This window comes from Perca fluviatilis, chromosome 4 (assembly GCF_010015445.1).
Source record: "Perca fluviatilis chromosome 4, GENO_Pfluv_1.0, whole genome shotgun sequence".
In the NCBI taxonomy this organism is placed as follows: domain Eukaryota; kingdom Metazoa; phylum Chordata; class Actinopteri; order Perciformes; family Percidae; genus Perca; species Perca fluviatilis.
The window spans coordinates 35134133-35152199 of record NC_053115.1 but is presented as its reverse complement, the minus strand read 5'-3'; the positions used below and the strand labels follow the sequence as shown (position 1 = coordinate 35152199).

Here is an 18067-nt window from a genome sequence, read left to right as displayed (position 1 = left end):
ACAGGATTTCAGTTAATGCTCATGTTTATCAAGCTGAACAGTCAGGGATCCTTCATAACTAAGTATAGTCTAAATGATGTGACCGCTAAAAGAAAGATTTAGTTTGGTACACATATGTTTCCTTCTAAACTTCAGCAAAGTGTTGCACTGTCGTTGTGGTTTGGTAGGCACTCGATTAAGAACCATTACGTCGACTGAAAACAGAGCAGTGGTGTAACTGCCGTTTTTAAGCAGCCATTAATGCATCATGGGACTTTCTAGCATTTTGTTTTTTCGAAAAAACGAGGAGCACTTGAAGGCAGCATGATATATCCCCCTTTGCCAAACCCCTTTTTAAGCTTGTGGAGAGCTGGCCGTTGAGCGCAGTACCAAACCATTCCCACCACTACTTACCCCGCCGGCTACGTGTGTGGGAGAGAAACCTGCTGAGTAACCAAGCAAAGGAAAGAAACTAAATTAAGCATTACTTTTTACTGCATGGAATAACTCCACTGACTTTTCCCCACTGAGGCGTTAGGAATGTAAACTAGTAAAAGCTGAATGCCCGAGAGCACATTTACAAGTCCGGACTGAACGACAATGGAATTTCTGATCTCGTAACCACGAGAAATAACGTTATCTGTCTGCGTATACAAGCGCCGGTTGCAGACAAATAGGATTACGTTACTCTCATTGAAAACCTTCCTGCTTCGCTGAAAAAAGGAGTAAACCAGCGTTTTGAGCAAGTGGCTGAAGAATTGTACACAGGGCAAGGTGAGTGGCAGTCTGGGCCGTGTAGTCCTATTTTACTCAACATGATCTACTCTTCTTTATCTAATTTAAAATTACAACTGCGTATGTTTTCCCACGTGTTTCCCTCTAAGTGACCGAGCCTCTGTCATGTGAAGACTGAAGAGCAATAGCCTACCAATGACGTCGCAACGTTATTTTTAAAAACTTTTCAGTATTCACTAGTTATAACCACTTTGTTTTCATTCAGTCTCAATCAAAAACTGGTCCACAGTGTGCTTCACTTGAGTTAGCTAACTTATCCAATACACATCCTCTAGGCGGCGTCGCTCCAAGGCACCAGCGTTATCTATCACTAATAGTAATTTTCATTATGCTATATGAGCTGTGACCTCCATTTAACGGTGTTTAAATGCCAAGTGATTAAACAGCACTGGCATGGACTGATAGTGCCACATAATTTACAGGCACAACAACACAACAGCTCAGACAGAAGCCAACGTTAGCCAACCCCTGGGTCATCATCACTACGATGGACCATTTCACATGGACGTTACCTCCCTGGCCTAAACAAGTTTAATTTTAGGCCTACATTAAAGTGTTCAGATTTAGTCGCTATAACATCCATCATGATTAGCTATTAAGGTAAAGGAGGATTGGGTAATTTCAACCAGATACAAAAAAAGCATTTTATTGTATGTATTATTTCTTTATCATATGTGTCGAATTTACTAGAGAAGCCTCAAACAGGGAACCTGAACATACAATACATGTGCATTTTACAGCACAATGTGCCTCAGAAAATCAGTTGACAAATAAAATTATGCTTCAAATAACTTAGCCTAATTGCATCTTAAAATGATCATTCATTTAGCAAGACTTATGAGTTTTGCAATTATTATAATTAATATTTTTGCAATTAAAGATGATTGTTCTTTCAGCACAGCATTAGCTACAAATAATTGTCCCATTCATAAAAATTTGACTGATGAACTGCAAATGAAGGCAGTGCAATTTAATATAAGCAATCATAAATGAGCACGAGATTCATGCTGTTGCTGATAATGCAACTCTTTATGATCAAAGGTCAGATGCAGGTCTTCGTGTTATTTTCTTAACACAGTAACTTGTGTGATATTACACTTAGTTTCAAGTGTCATGGCTGACAGTCCATTACAAAGGCTGCCAGTAGAGTGTGTGACCTGACCTTTGTGTTATTGTGTTCCATGGGTGATTGTCTCCTCTCATAGTTTAGTGCCTTCTTAAACCATGTCCATCTGCTCCTATTGCCTCATTACAGAATTGGTGGTTTAGTATAAGCCAGGAAATGAGATGGAATATCCTCTCCCAATGATGAAGATTGCTCATTTATTTATTTCAGATTGTTGGTAGCATTGGAAAAACGAGGGTGTGCCCAGAATATTGTGTCTGCTAGGGCGTGCTGACATGATTGTCTGCACTTCTAAATAAAAACTCTTTTTTTTTTTTTTAGGTTTTTCAACAAAGAATTTAGTTTCCTGTGATAAACCAACATTTAAAAAAAAAAAAAAACAGGTAATCCCAAAAAATATTTGTTTAAACAGACCAACACGTTTTGGGGATTAAGTTACTTTTAACAGCAGTAGAGAAGTGTAGCTGCACTAAAATAGGTCATTTGGAGCATTGTAACATGGCTAATTTTGTGTGGGACCCAAATCAAATTATCCCCAGTTTTCAAGTTCTAAAATAAAGATAGACAAAGTCTGCAGCTACTGAAAAATAGTCATGTGTGACAAGTTTTACATTGCTTTCTCAAGTTAAAAGTTGTGGTTTGTCTCAAATTATGAGTGTATGCAATTAGAAAGGATTTTTAAGTGGAGCACATTGTATAGCTCCTGAAGTGAACTAGTAGCCAGTTCAGTCTTATACTTGTACCTGGATAAAGTCAGACATCAGCACCTAAAGCTGTCTGGACTTGTAAAATGACCCTTGGCCTTGTGTATAAATGCCGTCATTATGGTGTGCATATTTTACCTTTTTTAAGCCTTGAGCTGTGGTGACCGGAGATGGAAAAAAGTGTTTTTCCCCAGATCAATGTAGAGGACTATTTGATTTTTCAATCATTTCAGTTTGGAAACGTTCATAAATAAAACCTAAATTTCAAACGGTCATTTCAAGGCAAATGATAAAGTAATGAATAATTTTAGGGCCCTTCGATTATTTCTTCTTTTGTATCTGTGGAATAACACGAGTAATAAAGACAAACTTAAATAGCCCCTATTACCCTTTTTGGGGATTTTCCTTGTCTGTTAGTGTCTTATATAGTTTTTGTGTTTGTGAAAGATGTATAAAGTACAAAAAAACAAATGGAGCTTTTCTCTCCTACAGACAGCACTTTCTTAACTGCCTAAAACAGCTCACCCACATTCCTGTTTGAAATTCCTCAATTAATTATGTCATTGATTGAGAAAGCTAGCCCAGTTTTTCATATGTGCTGCCCATAGGTGCTGCCTGAGCAACATAGGCTGCCAGTAGGCTTGTTTGAATTTGGTTGACCAATTAGATAGAGCTGGGCGATATGGAGAAAATCAAATATCACGATATTTTTTACCAAATACCTCTATCGATATTGTGATGATATTATAGGGTTGACAATTGGTGCTTTCACAAAATATGCACACAATGAGATTATGTTGATATAATAACTATGTGGGTAAAGGCAAATAATAGAACAGCTAGAACAGTCTGGTGTTTTCAGCAAATGAAAAATCACTCTACTGTAATGCAGCCTTTAAAACCAGGAAAAGACAACACTTGTGTCGTATCAGGATATTACGATATACAAAATTTAAGATGATATCTAGCCTCATATACCGATATAATATCGATATATTGCCCAGCCCTATGACCAATCCCAACAGAGTGGGCCAACTGACCAATCAGAGCAGACTAGGCTTTTCACGAAGGCGGGCCAAGAGCTCAGACAAAGCATTTCAGAAAGAGTAGCTGCAGCAATGGGCAGTATAAGAAACTTGTGTTTTTTGAACATCAAGCATGTAAACCTATTCTGGTAGACCCTTAGAGGAAAAATATTATGCTGAAAAGAATTATAATAGGGGCTCTTTAAGGCAAAGACTTAAATAATTTGATGACTAATGATTTAGTCAATGTTAAACAGAAAAAAGGTATTGCATGGAATTAATTTCACTAGACTAATAAGTAGCAGCCAACTTTACAGATGTCAGCATTTACAGCCAGGATTTGTAGAAGTCAGTGCCTCTCCAATAAACAAGATTAACCTCACAAATTCTGTCACAGACCTGCCAAAGGTCAAAATGTGCAGGGGGAAGGGTTTTGACTGCTCTTGTTTTCTGTGTCTGCAGTTTCTATTTCCCACAGATTGAGAATTTACTTGTGGTGGTGGGTGGCGCAGGATGTGATGGCGCGCCGTGTGATGGCTGGGTTCAGTAATCAACTAGTAAACAAAGGTTTATAAACTATTTATTGAAAACATGACTACATAACATTAACAGATAATTTAGAAATAAATAACTATTGTACATATTAAACAAACCAGACTTGAAGATGATACAGATGAAGTGTAGCTTTTGATGTGCTTTGTAAATTACAGTGCCTTGCGAAAGTATTCGGCCCCCTTGAACTTTTCGACCTTTTGCCACATTTCAGGCTTCAAACATAGAGATATAAAACTGTATTTTTTTGTGAAGAATCAACAACAAGTGGGACACAATCATGAAGTGGAACAAAATTTATTGGATATTTCAAACTTTTTTAACAAATAAAAAACTGAAAAATTGGGCGGTGCAAAATTATTCAGCCCCCTTAAGTTAATACTTTGTAGCGCCACCTTTTGCTGCGATTACAGCTGTAAGTCGCTTGGGGTATGTCTCTATCAGTTTTGCACATCGAGAGACTGACATTTTTGCCCATTCCTCCTTGCAAAACAGCTCGAGCTCAGTGAGGTTGGATGGAGAGCGTTTGTGAACAGCAGTTTTCAGTTCTTTCCACAGATTCTCGATTGGATTCAGGTCTGGACTTTGACTTGGCCATTCGAACACCTGGATATGTTTATTTGTGAACCATTCCATTGTAGATTTTGCTTTATGTTCTGGATCATTGTCTTGTTGGAAGACAAATCTCCGTCCCAGTCTCAGGTCTTTTGCAGACTCCATTGGTTTTCTTCCAGAATGGTCCGTTATTTGGCTCCATCCATCTTCCCATCAATTTTAACCATCTTCCCTGTCCCTGCTGAAGAAAAGCAGGCCCAAACCATGATGCTGCCACCACCATGTTTGACAGTGGGGATGGTGTGTTCAGGGTGATGAGCTGTGTTGCTTTTACGCCAAACATAACGTTTTGCATTGTTGCCAAAAAGTTCGATTTTGGTTTCATCTGACCACAGCACCTTGTTCCACATGTTTGGTGTGTCTCCCCAGTGGCTTGTGGCAAACTTTAAACGACACTTTTATGGATATCTTTAAGAAATGGCTTTCTTCTTGCCACTCTTCCATAAAGGCCAGATTTGTGCAGTACACGACTGATTGTTGTCCATATGGACAGAGTCTCCCACCTCAGCTGTAGATCTCTGCAGTTCATCCAGAGTGATCGTGGGCCTCTTGGCTGCATCTCTGATCAGTCTACCCCTTGTATGAGCTGAAAGTTTAGAGGGACGGCGTCGGTCTTCGTAGATTTGCAGTGGTCTGATACTCCTTTCCATTTCAATATTATCGCTTGCACAGTGCTCCTTGGGATGTTTAAAGCTTGGGAAATATTTTTGTATCAAAATCCGCTTTAAACTTCTCCACAACAGTATCTCCGGACCAGCCTGATGTGTTCCTTGTTCTTCATGATGCTCTCTTGCGCTTTACACGGACCTCTGAGACTATCACAGAGCAGGTGCATTTATACGGAGACTTGATTACACACAGCTGGATACTATTTATCATCATTAGTCATTTAGGTCAACATTGGATCATTCAGAGATCCTCACTGAACTTCTGGAGAGAGTTTGCTGCACTGAAAGTAAAGGGGCTGAATAATTTTGCACGTCCAATTTTTCAGTTTTTTATTTGTTAAAAAAGTTTGAAATATCCAATAAATTTCGTTCCACTTCATGATTGTGTCCCACTTGTTGTTGATTCTTCACAAAAAATTACAGTTTTATATCTTTATGTTTGAAGCCTGAAATGTGGCAAAAGGTCGAAAAGTTCAAGGGGGCCGAATACTTTCGCAAGGCACTGTAAATGTGGTTGGTTTGTCAAATACATTTTATGGTTCATTAGATAAAATACCGGATTACCCGAAGCCAAAATGCTATATGTACCAAACTTAACCTTAAAGTTATGATCCATATAGAAATGTTATTATAAAATTTAATTTATTCGGTTTGTTAGTTTCGGTTAGCTCCGGTTAACTCCATTATAAAGATATGCTTGAGCGGAGACTGCTGCAGAGAGGCTGAACAGCCAGACTCTGATAAATTACGTTTGGGGCACTTTTACAGCGGCTGTGGCGCTTCTACAGTTTATCAGTACAGACAACCCGGAAAGCCACAACACCACAAGCAGCGTGCTATTATAGAGGATCTAGCTGCTACTACTAACGTGAAACGTGGATTTTATCTACCTGGGCGGGGCGCCAAAGTAGAACCTATGTATGGGAAACACTGGCAGTTGGAGGGACTGCAGGGAGCATGTAGTGTCAAAATCTTTCATTGCACCTGCTTCCAACGAAACTCCTTAATACAAACTCAAAAGTCAACCGTTCTCATCAGCTGAAGTGAGGGCGTGAAGGCAAACGTTGTCTGAGAGGATAAGGGAACACTCCGTGATTTGTCTTGCTAAGCATCCCTTGTGTCATTGATGCTGTTATTCTGATAATCGAACAGCTGGGGAGACATTGAGGATGGACTGAGGGTTTGATAAATTGGCTGGGGATGATCATTGGCTTGGGCGTTGATTAACTATCTGAACATTCCCACCAGCCTAGAGCTGTCATTGCATGTGCAAAGTCTGATGTGAAATAAAGAATAGTAAGGTACGGGTGATGCCGCTCCTCCTTCTTTGGTAAACATACTCCTGACTCTATTATGAAGAGGAAAAATCCACCTATTATCTTGAAGTAGCTTCAGTAAAATTTAGTCTAATAGTCTAATAAAATGCTCGTCAGATCATCAAACTGTCTGAAACTCTTCTGACGCACCCTTCTGATGTCATTATTTGGGGGGCTGCAGCTGTTAAATTTTCTAACTTTCTGAAACAATCTGACAAACATGTCTACTGTACACATCAAATGGCCAGATGTGTATAGGTATGAATGGATGGAACGTCTCTCAAACTATTTTGTCATTCTTCACTTAATTACTTGTATGTCACTTTTTGTGCAAACCAAGTGCAACACCATGAATGCTTTGGTGGGGAGACTGTTCGGCTTATCCCATCTTGAGCAGTTATGGGGTCTTGCCCCTATCACTGACTGAACTATTTGCCATACCTTCAAGTGTGGACATTTGTAGTGTTTTGGAAGACACTTTGTACAAACTAGTTTGATCTACTTTTCAAGCACACCCCAGCCTTTACACCGTAGTATCTTCAAATCTCAATTCATTACACTAGCTTCTATCTAAAGGATTAATATGGACCAGAAAACACCAGGTGAAGTCAGCCGACAGGAAATCTACATAGTGAACATTCTCTGCAACCAGTTTGTATCTTGCCCGTTGAAAAACATGATCACCCCAAAGGGTATCAAAATACTTGTTATTTGGAAGGCAGATGAGACTTGCCATGTGAACGCACTGCTTGCCCAGCAAGGGTCGAGGGCTCCTCAACTCCCATGGCCAGATTAAATACTCAATTTAATTATGTCACTGGGCATTAAGTCAGTAACCTTATCAGAGTGGTCTGTTTAATGGGGCTGTGTGAGCCAACAGATGCACCAAGATTAGGGACAATATGCTGGTTGGTGCAAACCCGGAGCAGAGGGATTAAAGACGGGCACGAAATCTGATACGAAATCTGATCACCTCCTAGGGGTGAAACGATTAGGGATGTCACAAAACCAAAAATCTAGTAGTCGGTACCGATACCATCAAAAATACACGATACTCTAGGGCTGGGCAATATATCGAGATTATATAGATATCGATATATGAGGCTAGATATTGTCTTAAATTTTGGATATTGTAATATCTTGATACGACACAAGTGTTGTCTTTTCCTGGTTTTAACGGCTGCATTACAGTAGAGTGATGTAATTTTCTGAACACACCAGACTAGCTGTTCTATTATTTGCCTTTACCGACAAAGTTATTATATCAACATAAAAATAACGTGAAAATAGGCATGTGACCCGTTTTAACTCCACTCCTCAAAGAATTGGAATCGAGAATCGATAAGAAACGGAATCGAAAGGAAGAATCTGAATTGGAATCAGAATTGTTAAAATCCAAACGATGCCCAACCCTAGACTTGTGTGGCTGTAGACGGATTTGGATTTACTTAGATCTTACTGCATATTTCTTATGGTAAACATTACAACTATAAGCTCCAAGCTGGACAGGAAGAAGCTTCGGTCTTTTTGTGTCCATAATCCAAATCGTTAAAGCCTTATTTATTTTTTTACAGGCTGAGGATTTTCTTTGATAACAAGAACAGTGATAATGCTCTTCAAGATTCTCTGAGGATTTAATTAAACTGGGTAGCCTGTTCATTATTCAGATATGTAAATGGAGACCCAGATTTATGCAGTGTTGTGGATTTTAAAATAGATTTAAGTGTTGAAATCTCTTTGAAGTTCTCTGTACGAGTGTGAATTATTAACTCTTCAGGTTGGGTGTGTGTTTGCTCTACAATTGTTCCGTCATGAATGAAGCTGGTGTGTTTGCCTAAGATCACTGTTGAAGAAGTACACTTGATGGTTTACCCAAGCACAGCCTGCCTCCTGAGCTTGAACTGGACTGAATTAGAACTACAAAAGAGTGTTTTTACTCACTAAAGCTGCGTTGCGTTTCCACAAAGCAGTCTGGTTCAGGTTAGTTCAGTTTGTTACACATTAGAATGTTTATTTTTGCATTTCCATTGTCAATTTGTGGAAAGGAACCAATAGAACCGCTCCATTCTGTCCAGTTTTTTTATAATTCTTTGTTTTAAGGTACCTAGAAACTAGAGATGCACCGATTTATAATTTTCTAGGCCAATTCCGATTTCTGATTTTTCATTGAGTTACCGATACCGATTTTAGCCAATTCCGATTTTCTTTTTTTCTAACCACTTTACAGCACACACAAATATAAAATTTGTATCTTTTCTTTAATAGAACATTGGGAGGGTGTTGTTGAACATCAAAAAGTAACATTACCTGAAAACAGCGTATAGTTTCTTTTTAGCATCTCACATCACATCACACTTTCAGTCACCATGACTGCTACATTTTACACACAGTTTAACAACAAAACAAAACGCAGAGTGAACATTACTAGCTACGTTTTTCATGTTGGTTTTGAGGATCCTTACTATAGGTGTATGTGCGCCCAAAAGCCCAAATTGGCGTACCACGAAAAAAAGTAATATTTATAAAACCGTATGCACGCACACCTGTGAGCAATGTTCCCTTTATAAATCACAGATTGACCACAAGTGTGCGTACCCCGCCCTGTACACGCCCATTTTTAACCATAAATAGTCAATGTAAAGCACCTTGTGAATGCTGATAAGTATGTTAATGACCCTGGCAGTTGTTCTTTCGTTACACCGAAACATGTCGAATCATGACGACTGGCGGAGGAAAAAAACAAACTCTCAGACGCTCGGGAATTGCTGCCAATTGAATTATAATTTGTCGCACAGTGTAGGGAAACCGGATCTATAGACTACCTTTATTAATAAAATCTTCCAAAACAGCAGGCATTACGGCACTCGGGGACAGCTTCGATATACCAGACGTATATAATAAGATTTAACATAACTATATATTATATCCAAACAAGCCTTAGTGATGAAGTTGAAGATTATATATAATATTTATTTAAAAAAACACTTGTCAGCCATTTCCCTCTGGAAACAGCTGGTTTCACCCAGAGTGGCGAGGACCTGTATTTGGACCGGGATGGCACGGTTCCGGCGCGTTGCCCTCTCTACTGGACCCAATTCAGTACATAAATCCAAGAGCGCAGCTATATTACTATTACAGCTATATTAGGGAATTTAATTCGGCATATGTCATCTTCATGGTCCCTGAAGTCTCTTTTTCTCCTGATTCTTCCATTCCAGTCCTCCTGCAGGGTAAGCAGTGCCATCATGCAACATTATGCATGGGTTCACCGCAGTATTTATATGTTTAGCCTACAACAATTTGTGATTGTTAACACCTTGCTAAAATCACAGCAACAACTAGTGTTATCCCCACCCCGAGATACAATTTGAAATCGAAATGTAATAGGCAAACACACTTTTCTTCATGCAGGTTTTGTTATGAACAGTATTAAAGTTTAGACCGATAACGAGGACATAGAGCGTAACGATTGCGCAAGAGCGTAACGGCTGGATTTCCAGACTTTGACATTTGATGATATATGCAAATGTTTTAAAGACAGATATTTAGTTATTTACTTATTTTCAGTTATCTAATGCTAGGTATTTGATGCTATCCTGTATTCCATGCAGTCAGGCCATCTCATCCTACTGCGCTCCGTAGCGGACAATGTGACGGCGAGACAGTGCTGATTAAATATTAAGATTTTAAAAGGTGTTTATGGTACAATATACACTCAGTACAAGCGCAAATAACACTGCTGGATTTAATCTTCATGATATGGTGTGAAGAAATGTGCGTGAGGCATTAATACTTAAACATATTAAGAGTAGCCTAATCGTTATTCCCACATGTACTTTCTGCAGTCTGACTTCAGTTCACCACCTCACCATCTGCGTCGCCAATTCCTATTTTGTCTCCAAAATGTGTGTACGCATGGGTCAGAGTTTGCGTGGAGGACCGCACATTCTCCCGTCATGTTTGTTTTTTATAAATCACAACCTTTGCGTGGGAAGTGGCGTACGCACATTTTCATCCCCGTTTTGTGCGTACGCCATGTTTATAAATGAGACCCCACTCATCCCAGACGGCAGCTAGCAGCTAACAAGGTAGGTGAATTTAAACAATGGCCAAGTTGCTAAACGCATTTTGTTGTCATCTAAGGGCCCTGTTCATGTTGCACAGACATTTTAATTAGGGCCCGAGCGCCGACAGCGGCGAAGGCCCTATTGAAACTGAAGGAATTATTAGGGCCCGAGCGCCGACAGCGACAGCGGCGAAGGCCCTATTGAAACTGAAGGAATTATTGTTTCTTTCTTTCTTTCTTTCTTTCTTTCTTTCTTTCTTTCTTTCTTTCTATTATTATTTTCCCGTCAAATGAATTGGCTTATTGGCTTTTTGAGGGGCTTAATATATTCAAAAACTCACCAAATTTGGCGGTCGCATCAAGTCTGGTGAAAATTTACGTATTTTAAGGGTTTCGGGAATAGGCACACAAAAATGGCTCACTAGCGCCCCCTAGAAAGTTAAAAAAAATTGAGCGCCTGCAGTGCGTTTCACGTAGACTCATGAAACCTGGTACACATATGTATCATGTCAAGATGTACAAAAAACTTCATTGGAGCCATACCCTAAACCCAACAGGAAGTCCGCCATTTTGATTTCAAAGTTCGAAATTAGTGCGATTTTGGCCATTTCCACATGTCGTACTTTAACGAACTCCTCCTAGAGATTTCATCCGATCAACTTCAACCTCAGTCTGTGCCATCTTAAGATGTTAAAGATGAAAAGTTGTTAAAAGAAAAACTTTTCGTCATAGGGCGTGGCAGCCATTTTGTGCGTTTCGCCGCCGAAACAGGAAGTGGGTGTAACTCGAGTGTACGTTGTCCGATTACCTCGAAACTTTTCACGATTCATAAGAGTCCAACCCTGAGGACAAATAAAGGCCGATATTTACTTAAAGTCATAGCGCCCCCTAGTGGCAACAGGAAGTAGGCCTAAAAGTCAAGGTGCTATACTTTAACGAACTCCTCCTAGAGATTTCATCCGATGGACTTCAAACTTGGTCTGTACCATCCCAACACCTTAACGATGAAAAGTTATTAAAAGAAAAACTTTTCGTCAGACGGTGTGGTGGTGGGCGTGGCGGCCATTTTGAGTGTTTAGCGATGACCAAAGAAGTTGTTGTAACTTGAGTGTATGCGTTGTCGTATCTGCCCGAAATTTCTCACAATTGACAAGGGTCGCGGCCGAGGCGCACCTACAGGCCAAAATTGACTTTTGGTCGCGTACGCCCCTGGCCACAGGAAATCTGCCTTATATGACAAACATCATCCGATTTACAGGAAACTTAGAATGTGTGGTCTACATGTGATACTGAGCCGCCCCTATAATATGACCACGCCCACTTACTCAGGCCACGCCCCTTTCATAACATTTGAACCGTTTAAGGTAGAGACTTCGTGTGAGGTGTCATTGAACTCAGCAGAGACTTCCTTTTTAATTGGTTATGGTTTGACCCGCCCCTATGCTTAAGCCCCGCCCCTTTTATAAAATTTGAACTTTTTAAGATAGACCCTTGTGTGAGGTATCAATGAACTCAGCAGAGACTTCCTTTTTAATTGGTGATGGTTTGACCCGCCCCCTATGCTTTAGCCACACCCCTTTTCACAGCTAATGAACCGTATGACGTAGAGTCTTGTGTGAGTATTTACTTACAGCATTTGATCGGCATAAAATTGGCAGCATATGGCGGTCATGGCCGATCACATGAAAATCGGCCAATTCCGGTCACCAGCCGGTCAATTGGTGCATCTCTTTAGCCAACTGATTCGATAAGGTGGAGCTAGAAACACTGCAGTCCGTTGATTGGTGCAGATGTTCCTCTGCATCGTTGGTAAAGAGGAAATACAGCGAGATCTGGATGGAGCAATGAGAAATAAAAAGCTTTTTCAGCTCATTTCTTAGTGCATGGCTGTCCATGGCTTCCCTCACGCATCCGAGCAATGCAGGAGGAAATCTAAAAACTAAAAACAACACGCCACTCACGTTGTTGATGCAGCTATTAACATCCAGTAACAACCATGCCTACATTTTAGAGTACTGTCTGCAGTGGAAATGGATCTAATGTTTAGGTACATGTCCATACGGTTTCTGATGGTACTGCAAGTGTTAAGTGAAAAAGCGGGATTTGATAATGAATAATTCAGAATGTTAAGGGTTGAATACCAACACTAAAGTTGGTAAGAGTATACTGAACAATATGTCCTTGTATTGCTGTTTTTGTTAAGACAACATTAATCACTAATATAATTGAGAGCTTTGGCTAATTTTGATGAAATGAAAAGGTTTTTGTAGCAAAGTAAGGTATTGGAGTACTGAAACTCAGGAATCATACTTGCACTGATAAAACCATCCAGTAAAATATCCAGTGCTTTATGTGTTGAACCCAAACATTACAGAGTAAAATGAGACACAATAGAAGCGATTGAAAGGTGGGAGAGGAAACGGGAATGTAGTATTTAGAGGCCATGGTGTGGTGAACGAGGAAACTGAGCTGAAGGAGTTAGTTTGAGTGTCTACAAAGTAAAAGTCTGGTTTATTTTCTGCATACACAATGGTATGGGCTTGACTTAGTCCTAAAATGCTCTTAAAACTCTTCTTGTTGAACAGCTGTGTTAGAAAATATCTGGTTCTTTGATAAAAATCTACAATCCTGAGGGCAGAAAACGTAAAAGATTTTCATTCTCCCAGAGAATGTGTTTTGTGTAAAATAACAAACAAACAAAAAAAAAATCACCAAGCAGAATAATTCAGTTACATGCACTCATAATGGTGAGTTAACACTTTGTTGAAACCTCATATCAGCAGTTTAAATCAGTTTCACATGAATTCATCAACTATGACACATTGTTTTGTCCCTAATTTGTTCCCAGTTGCTACAACGGAGCATGCTGATTTTACTACAGCTCTGATTTATACCTCTAACTAGCTTATTACTTACAGCAACTACAACATATTTGCCCAAATTATATTGCAAAATGAATGTGGCCTATAGCGTGCATGATATCACGTCCATAAATGCAGATGCCCAGTGTAGCAGAAACACCAACCCTGTCCAAGTCCCTGTCCTGTAGGACCTGGCACTTGACCTGACATCTTAGTATTTAGAGCCATCTGCCATAGCAATCAGAAAATTTCCGAGAAACAAAGAGATAGTTGAGATATCCGCGGCAGGGATAGGGGATGCGCCTCTGGTAACCTCTACAGGTCCTGGCCCGAAAAGGTACACCCCGCTTCCCTCTGCCTTCCTCGCTGTCCTTCTGTCCCGGGCCACCACTATCCACCCGACTTCAAATATATGTCCTGCATTCTTTGCTTCCCTCTGTCCCATTCCTTCCTCTCTTTCCTTTCCTTTCTACTCTTCCTCCATTCCTTCCTCTCCCTTCACCTCTTCCATTCCTGTCCACCCTTCCTCCCCACCCCCCTCTCATTCCATCCACTTTCTTCACTCCACTCCTATTCCATACTATTTCCATCTATCTCTTTCTTTCCATTCCTTCCACTGTCGTGTTTCCTTTTATCCCTTCCTCCGTCCTGTAAAGTGTCCTATCCATTATTCTTCCACCATCCTTTCTACTATCTCTTCCTCCTATCCATTCCTTCCTTTACTAAAAAAAGTCTTCTTTCCTTCTTTATTTATATTATATTGTCTTCTTTCCCTCTCTTTCTCTCTCTCTCTCTCTGTCTCTCTCTCTCTCTCTTTTCCTCTTTATTGTATCTCTATCTTCTCTCTTTCCTTTTCTCTCTTTATATTTTTTTTCTCCTGCTTCTTATTATCTTTGCTCTCTTCCTCTTTCTCTTTCTCTGTATGTCTCTCTCTGTCTGTCTTTCTTGTGTGTCTGTATCTGTATGTCTCTCCCCTGTGTGTTCTCTCTCTGTTCTTTATATGTGCTGTCTCTCTCTCTCTCTCCTCTCTCTCTCTCTCTCTCTCTTCCTGTGTTTCCTGTGTGTATGTGTCTCTCTCTTTGCTCTCTCCTCTCTGTCTCTCTCTGTGTGTGTGTGCTCTTATGTGTGTTATGTCTCTGTGTATATGTGTGTGTGTGTGTGTGTGTGTGTGTGTGTGTGTGTGTGTGTGTATTTGTGTGTGTATATATATGTGTGTGTGTGTATTATATGTGTGTGTGTGTGTGTGTATTGTGTGTGGTGTGTGTGTATTTATGTGTGTTGTGTATATGTGTGTGTATATATATGTGTATATGTGTGCTATGTATGTGTGTATATGTGTGTATGTGTGTATATGTATATGTGTATATATATGTGTGTATGTGTGTGTATATATATATGCTATATATGTATGTGTATATGTGTATATGTATGTATGTATATATGTATGTATATATGTATATGTGTATATGTATATGTGTATATGTATGTATATATATGTATATGTATGTATATATATGTATGTATTATATATATATATATATATGTATATATATATATATATATGTATATATATATATGTGTATATATATATGTATATATATATATGTGTATATATATATATATATATGTATATATATGTATATATATATATGTATATATGTATATATGTTGGTTTTGGTTGATTGTAAAATTGCCTTTGTTGCAAATATGATGCGTTAAATTTAAGATTACAATTCATGAATTCCTTTCTGTTATTGTGATAATATTCAATGTAATACATTTGCAGTAGCATATTCCCTAACATTTTAAGAATGTTAGCCTTCTGAAAATGTGTCCCCCAGCTTTGGCCAACAGAAATAGGGGTTTGGTGGCCCGTGCGGCCAGTGCTTAAAAATATTAGCATCCATCCCTGTTGTATGCCATTTAGGCAATAACCTGTTGCTTTTTCTAAAAAGGAAACCTCTCTTTTGTGTATTTACTATTGCTGTTTACTATAAAGGGAAATATGTTTCTTGATTAATTGATGGAATAATCGGTAGAATATTCGATTAATAAAATAATTGATAGCTGCAGCCCTAGTCCAATAACATTTGTAAAATCTAGCTCTATTGGTCGCACAGTGAGGAAGCAGTGCCGATCATAGAGGTATTTTTGGCTCCATGATGGATTTGTGCGTAATTGAGCAACTCTCATAGGAATGAACGGGGCTAGGCCGCCTTGTGTCAGTCGCATGGGTTCCAGGAAAGTGGGACTTCTGCTTGCCTACTTGACGGGTAACGTTTAATGATTAATGAACGGCTATTGAGGGTCGGCTATTGGCCAGATAAAATAATCAGAATTAGCATCCCCATTTGTGTCAGACGCTGAAAGCTCCCTCTGAATGGCCACCTATTTCCAAATACTAATGGAGGCATTTTCATTTGACCAAATGGTCTCCATTATAAAGCATTGGTTCACCTGGTTGATACAGATGCAGTTGTAAAACCAGTAACCCCTGAAAGTAGCTGGAACTTGCATTTAATATCATCTTGAGCATTATTTCCACAAACTTGTCCTCAAAGCAGGCCATGAGCAGCGGAAAGAAAAGCAGAACCTGAGACAATGGCTAAATGTTACATGTTAAGTTCCTACAGTGAAAAAGGACTGTGTAACTGCATCGCACAGCAGAACACCACACTGGAAAATGGCTACATAGGACAAGTTGCCAATATAGCCCAACCCCACACAAAACATCCTCACTCCCAAGGTCTAAAACTCCAACTTGTTCTCACAGCTTTAGATGTAGCCTACATGAACACACCACACACATAAATTCCTGCGAACCTTTTTCATTCACTTTAGGCTGGACCTCGCATGTCTTAAAACTGATCCAGAATGTGTAAACAACATGGCTGTAGAAAAAATAAACAGCGTTTGCATTTTATTTTACGGTCTACACCTTTACATTCCTGCACATACTCCACAGAGATGCTGTATAATGCAACAATGCCATTTGCATATTTTTTGCATGTGTTTGCGTATAATTTTGTTTGTGGACATGTTTTACTGTGTGCTGCAGGTCTTGTACCCCCTTGTTCTGCTCTTTGCAGCGGGTAAAGAGGAAAAGTGGCTCCGCCTCCTTTGTTTCTTTTGTTGAAAAGGAGGCTGAAAAGACCAGCTAGCTAACCAGAGAGGGGGATTGTGATGGAAAAAGTGGGGGTTAGAGAGGTGAAGGCATACCTCGAGGAGAGATGGGAAAGGGGGAGGAGAGGGAGAGGAGGATGAGAGTATCTCCTGCCCTGTCTGTCAGTTGGAGAACAGCTGGTGTTTACTGCAGAATTATTTTCTGGCTCCTCAGAGGAGGGACAGGTGAGTAGGTGTGGCTGAAGAGGGAGTGTCCACCATCTGGATCGTAACCTCGAGCATCCAGACTTTGGGATCCGAACAACTCCTTTGAACTTTCAACTTTGTGAAGTTACCTTGAAATTTAATCAAGTGCTTGTTGGAACATGCTGATTTAGAAACTTGGAGATTCATGGACAGATTTAGGGACTGGTGATCTGTGTGAAATTACTTTTGCTCTTGCCAAATGGTTCTTTCCATTGCATTACTGCAGTCAGACAGGTGCCCATTCATTCTGGATTATGATTTAAAATGAATGGATTTAGAAGCACACTTGATTATCATTTAGGCCTATATGACGTCAGGTGGCTAGCTTTGGCTTTTGACTCCAAAAGGCAACAATAGAGAGCCGAAGTCACGCCCTTCTACTTCCGGCCAATGGGACCTATCTTTCGAGAAAATATGAACAAGAGTCAATGGAGAGATAATTATTTTTTGATCCCATTTGAATTGAGCCATGGATTACAAATATGATGTTCGTCAATTTAAAACATAATCTTTCAACCAAAGAAAGTTTCAGTTTAACTGTTGAAGTTTAAGACTGTGAAAATACATAATTAGAAAGACTACACACTTCATGGATGACGTCTCGCTGAAGCTACGATGTCTCTGTGTATCGTACCGGGGATGTAACGTTACTCTAATGAACAGAGGATCTTGCTTGTTCTTTTGCTTATCTGCTGAAAACACTTCACTGGATAAAACACAGCAGTTAAGATAACGTTACATGTGTTGTTTAACAGAGCTAAGCTAGCTAGCTAGCGAGCAAGTTGAGCATCAAGCTAGGTGAGGTAGATTGTGTGAGACGGGAGATGTAGTTCACTGAGCGGTTTCACACAAAACTAAGTGGTCATATGACAAACCTACGGCTAACTGCGACTTTCTTCGGTTGAAAAATTATCTTTTAAATTGACAAACATCATATTTGTAATCCATGGCTCAATTCAAACGGGATCAAAAAATAATTTGCATTTTTTCT

The 18067-nt window shown here is 39.6% G+C and overlaps 1 protein-coding gene across 3 annotated transcripts in view; it reads left to right on the top strand.

Annotated features, from left to right (window-relative positions):
• Positions 1–396: 396 nt before the first annotated feature.
• plxnb1b (plexin b1b) overlaps positions 397–18067 on the top strand; it is a 204034-nt gene continuing 186363 nt past the window's right edge. For 2 of the 3 annotated variants that reach the window (XM_039797857.1, XM_039797858.1), the window contains exon 1: positions 397–753. The gene's annotated coding sequence lies outside the window, so the exon portion shown is untranslated. The remainder of the gene's footprint in view (positions 754–18067) is intronic. The other variant, XM_039797859.1, reaches the window with a different exon arrangement.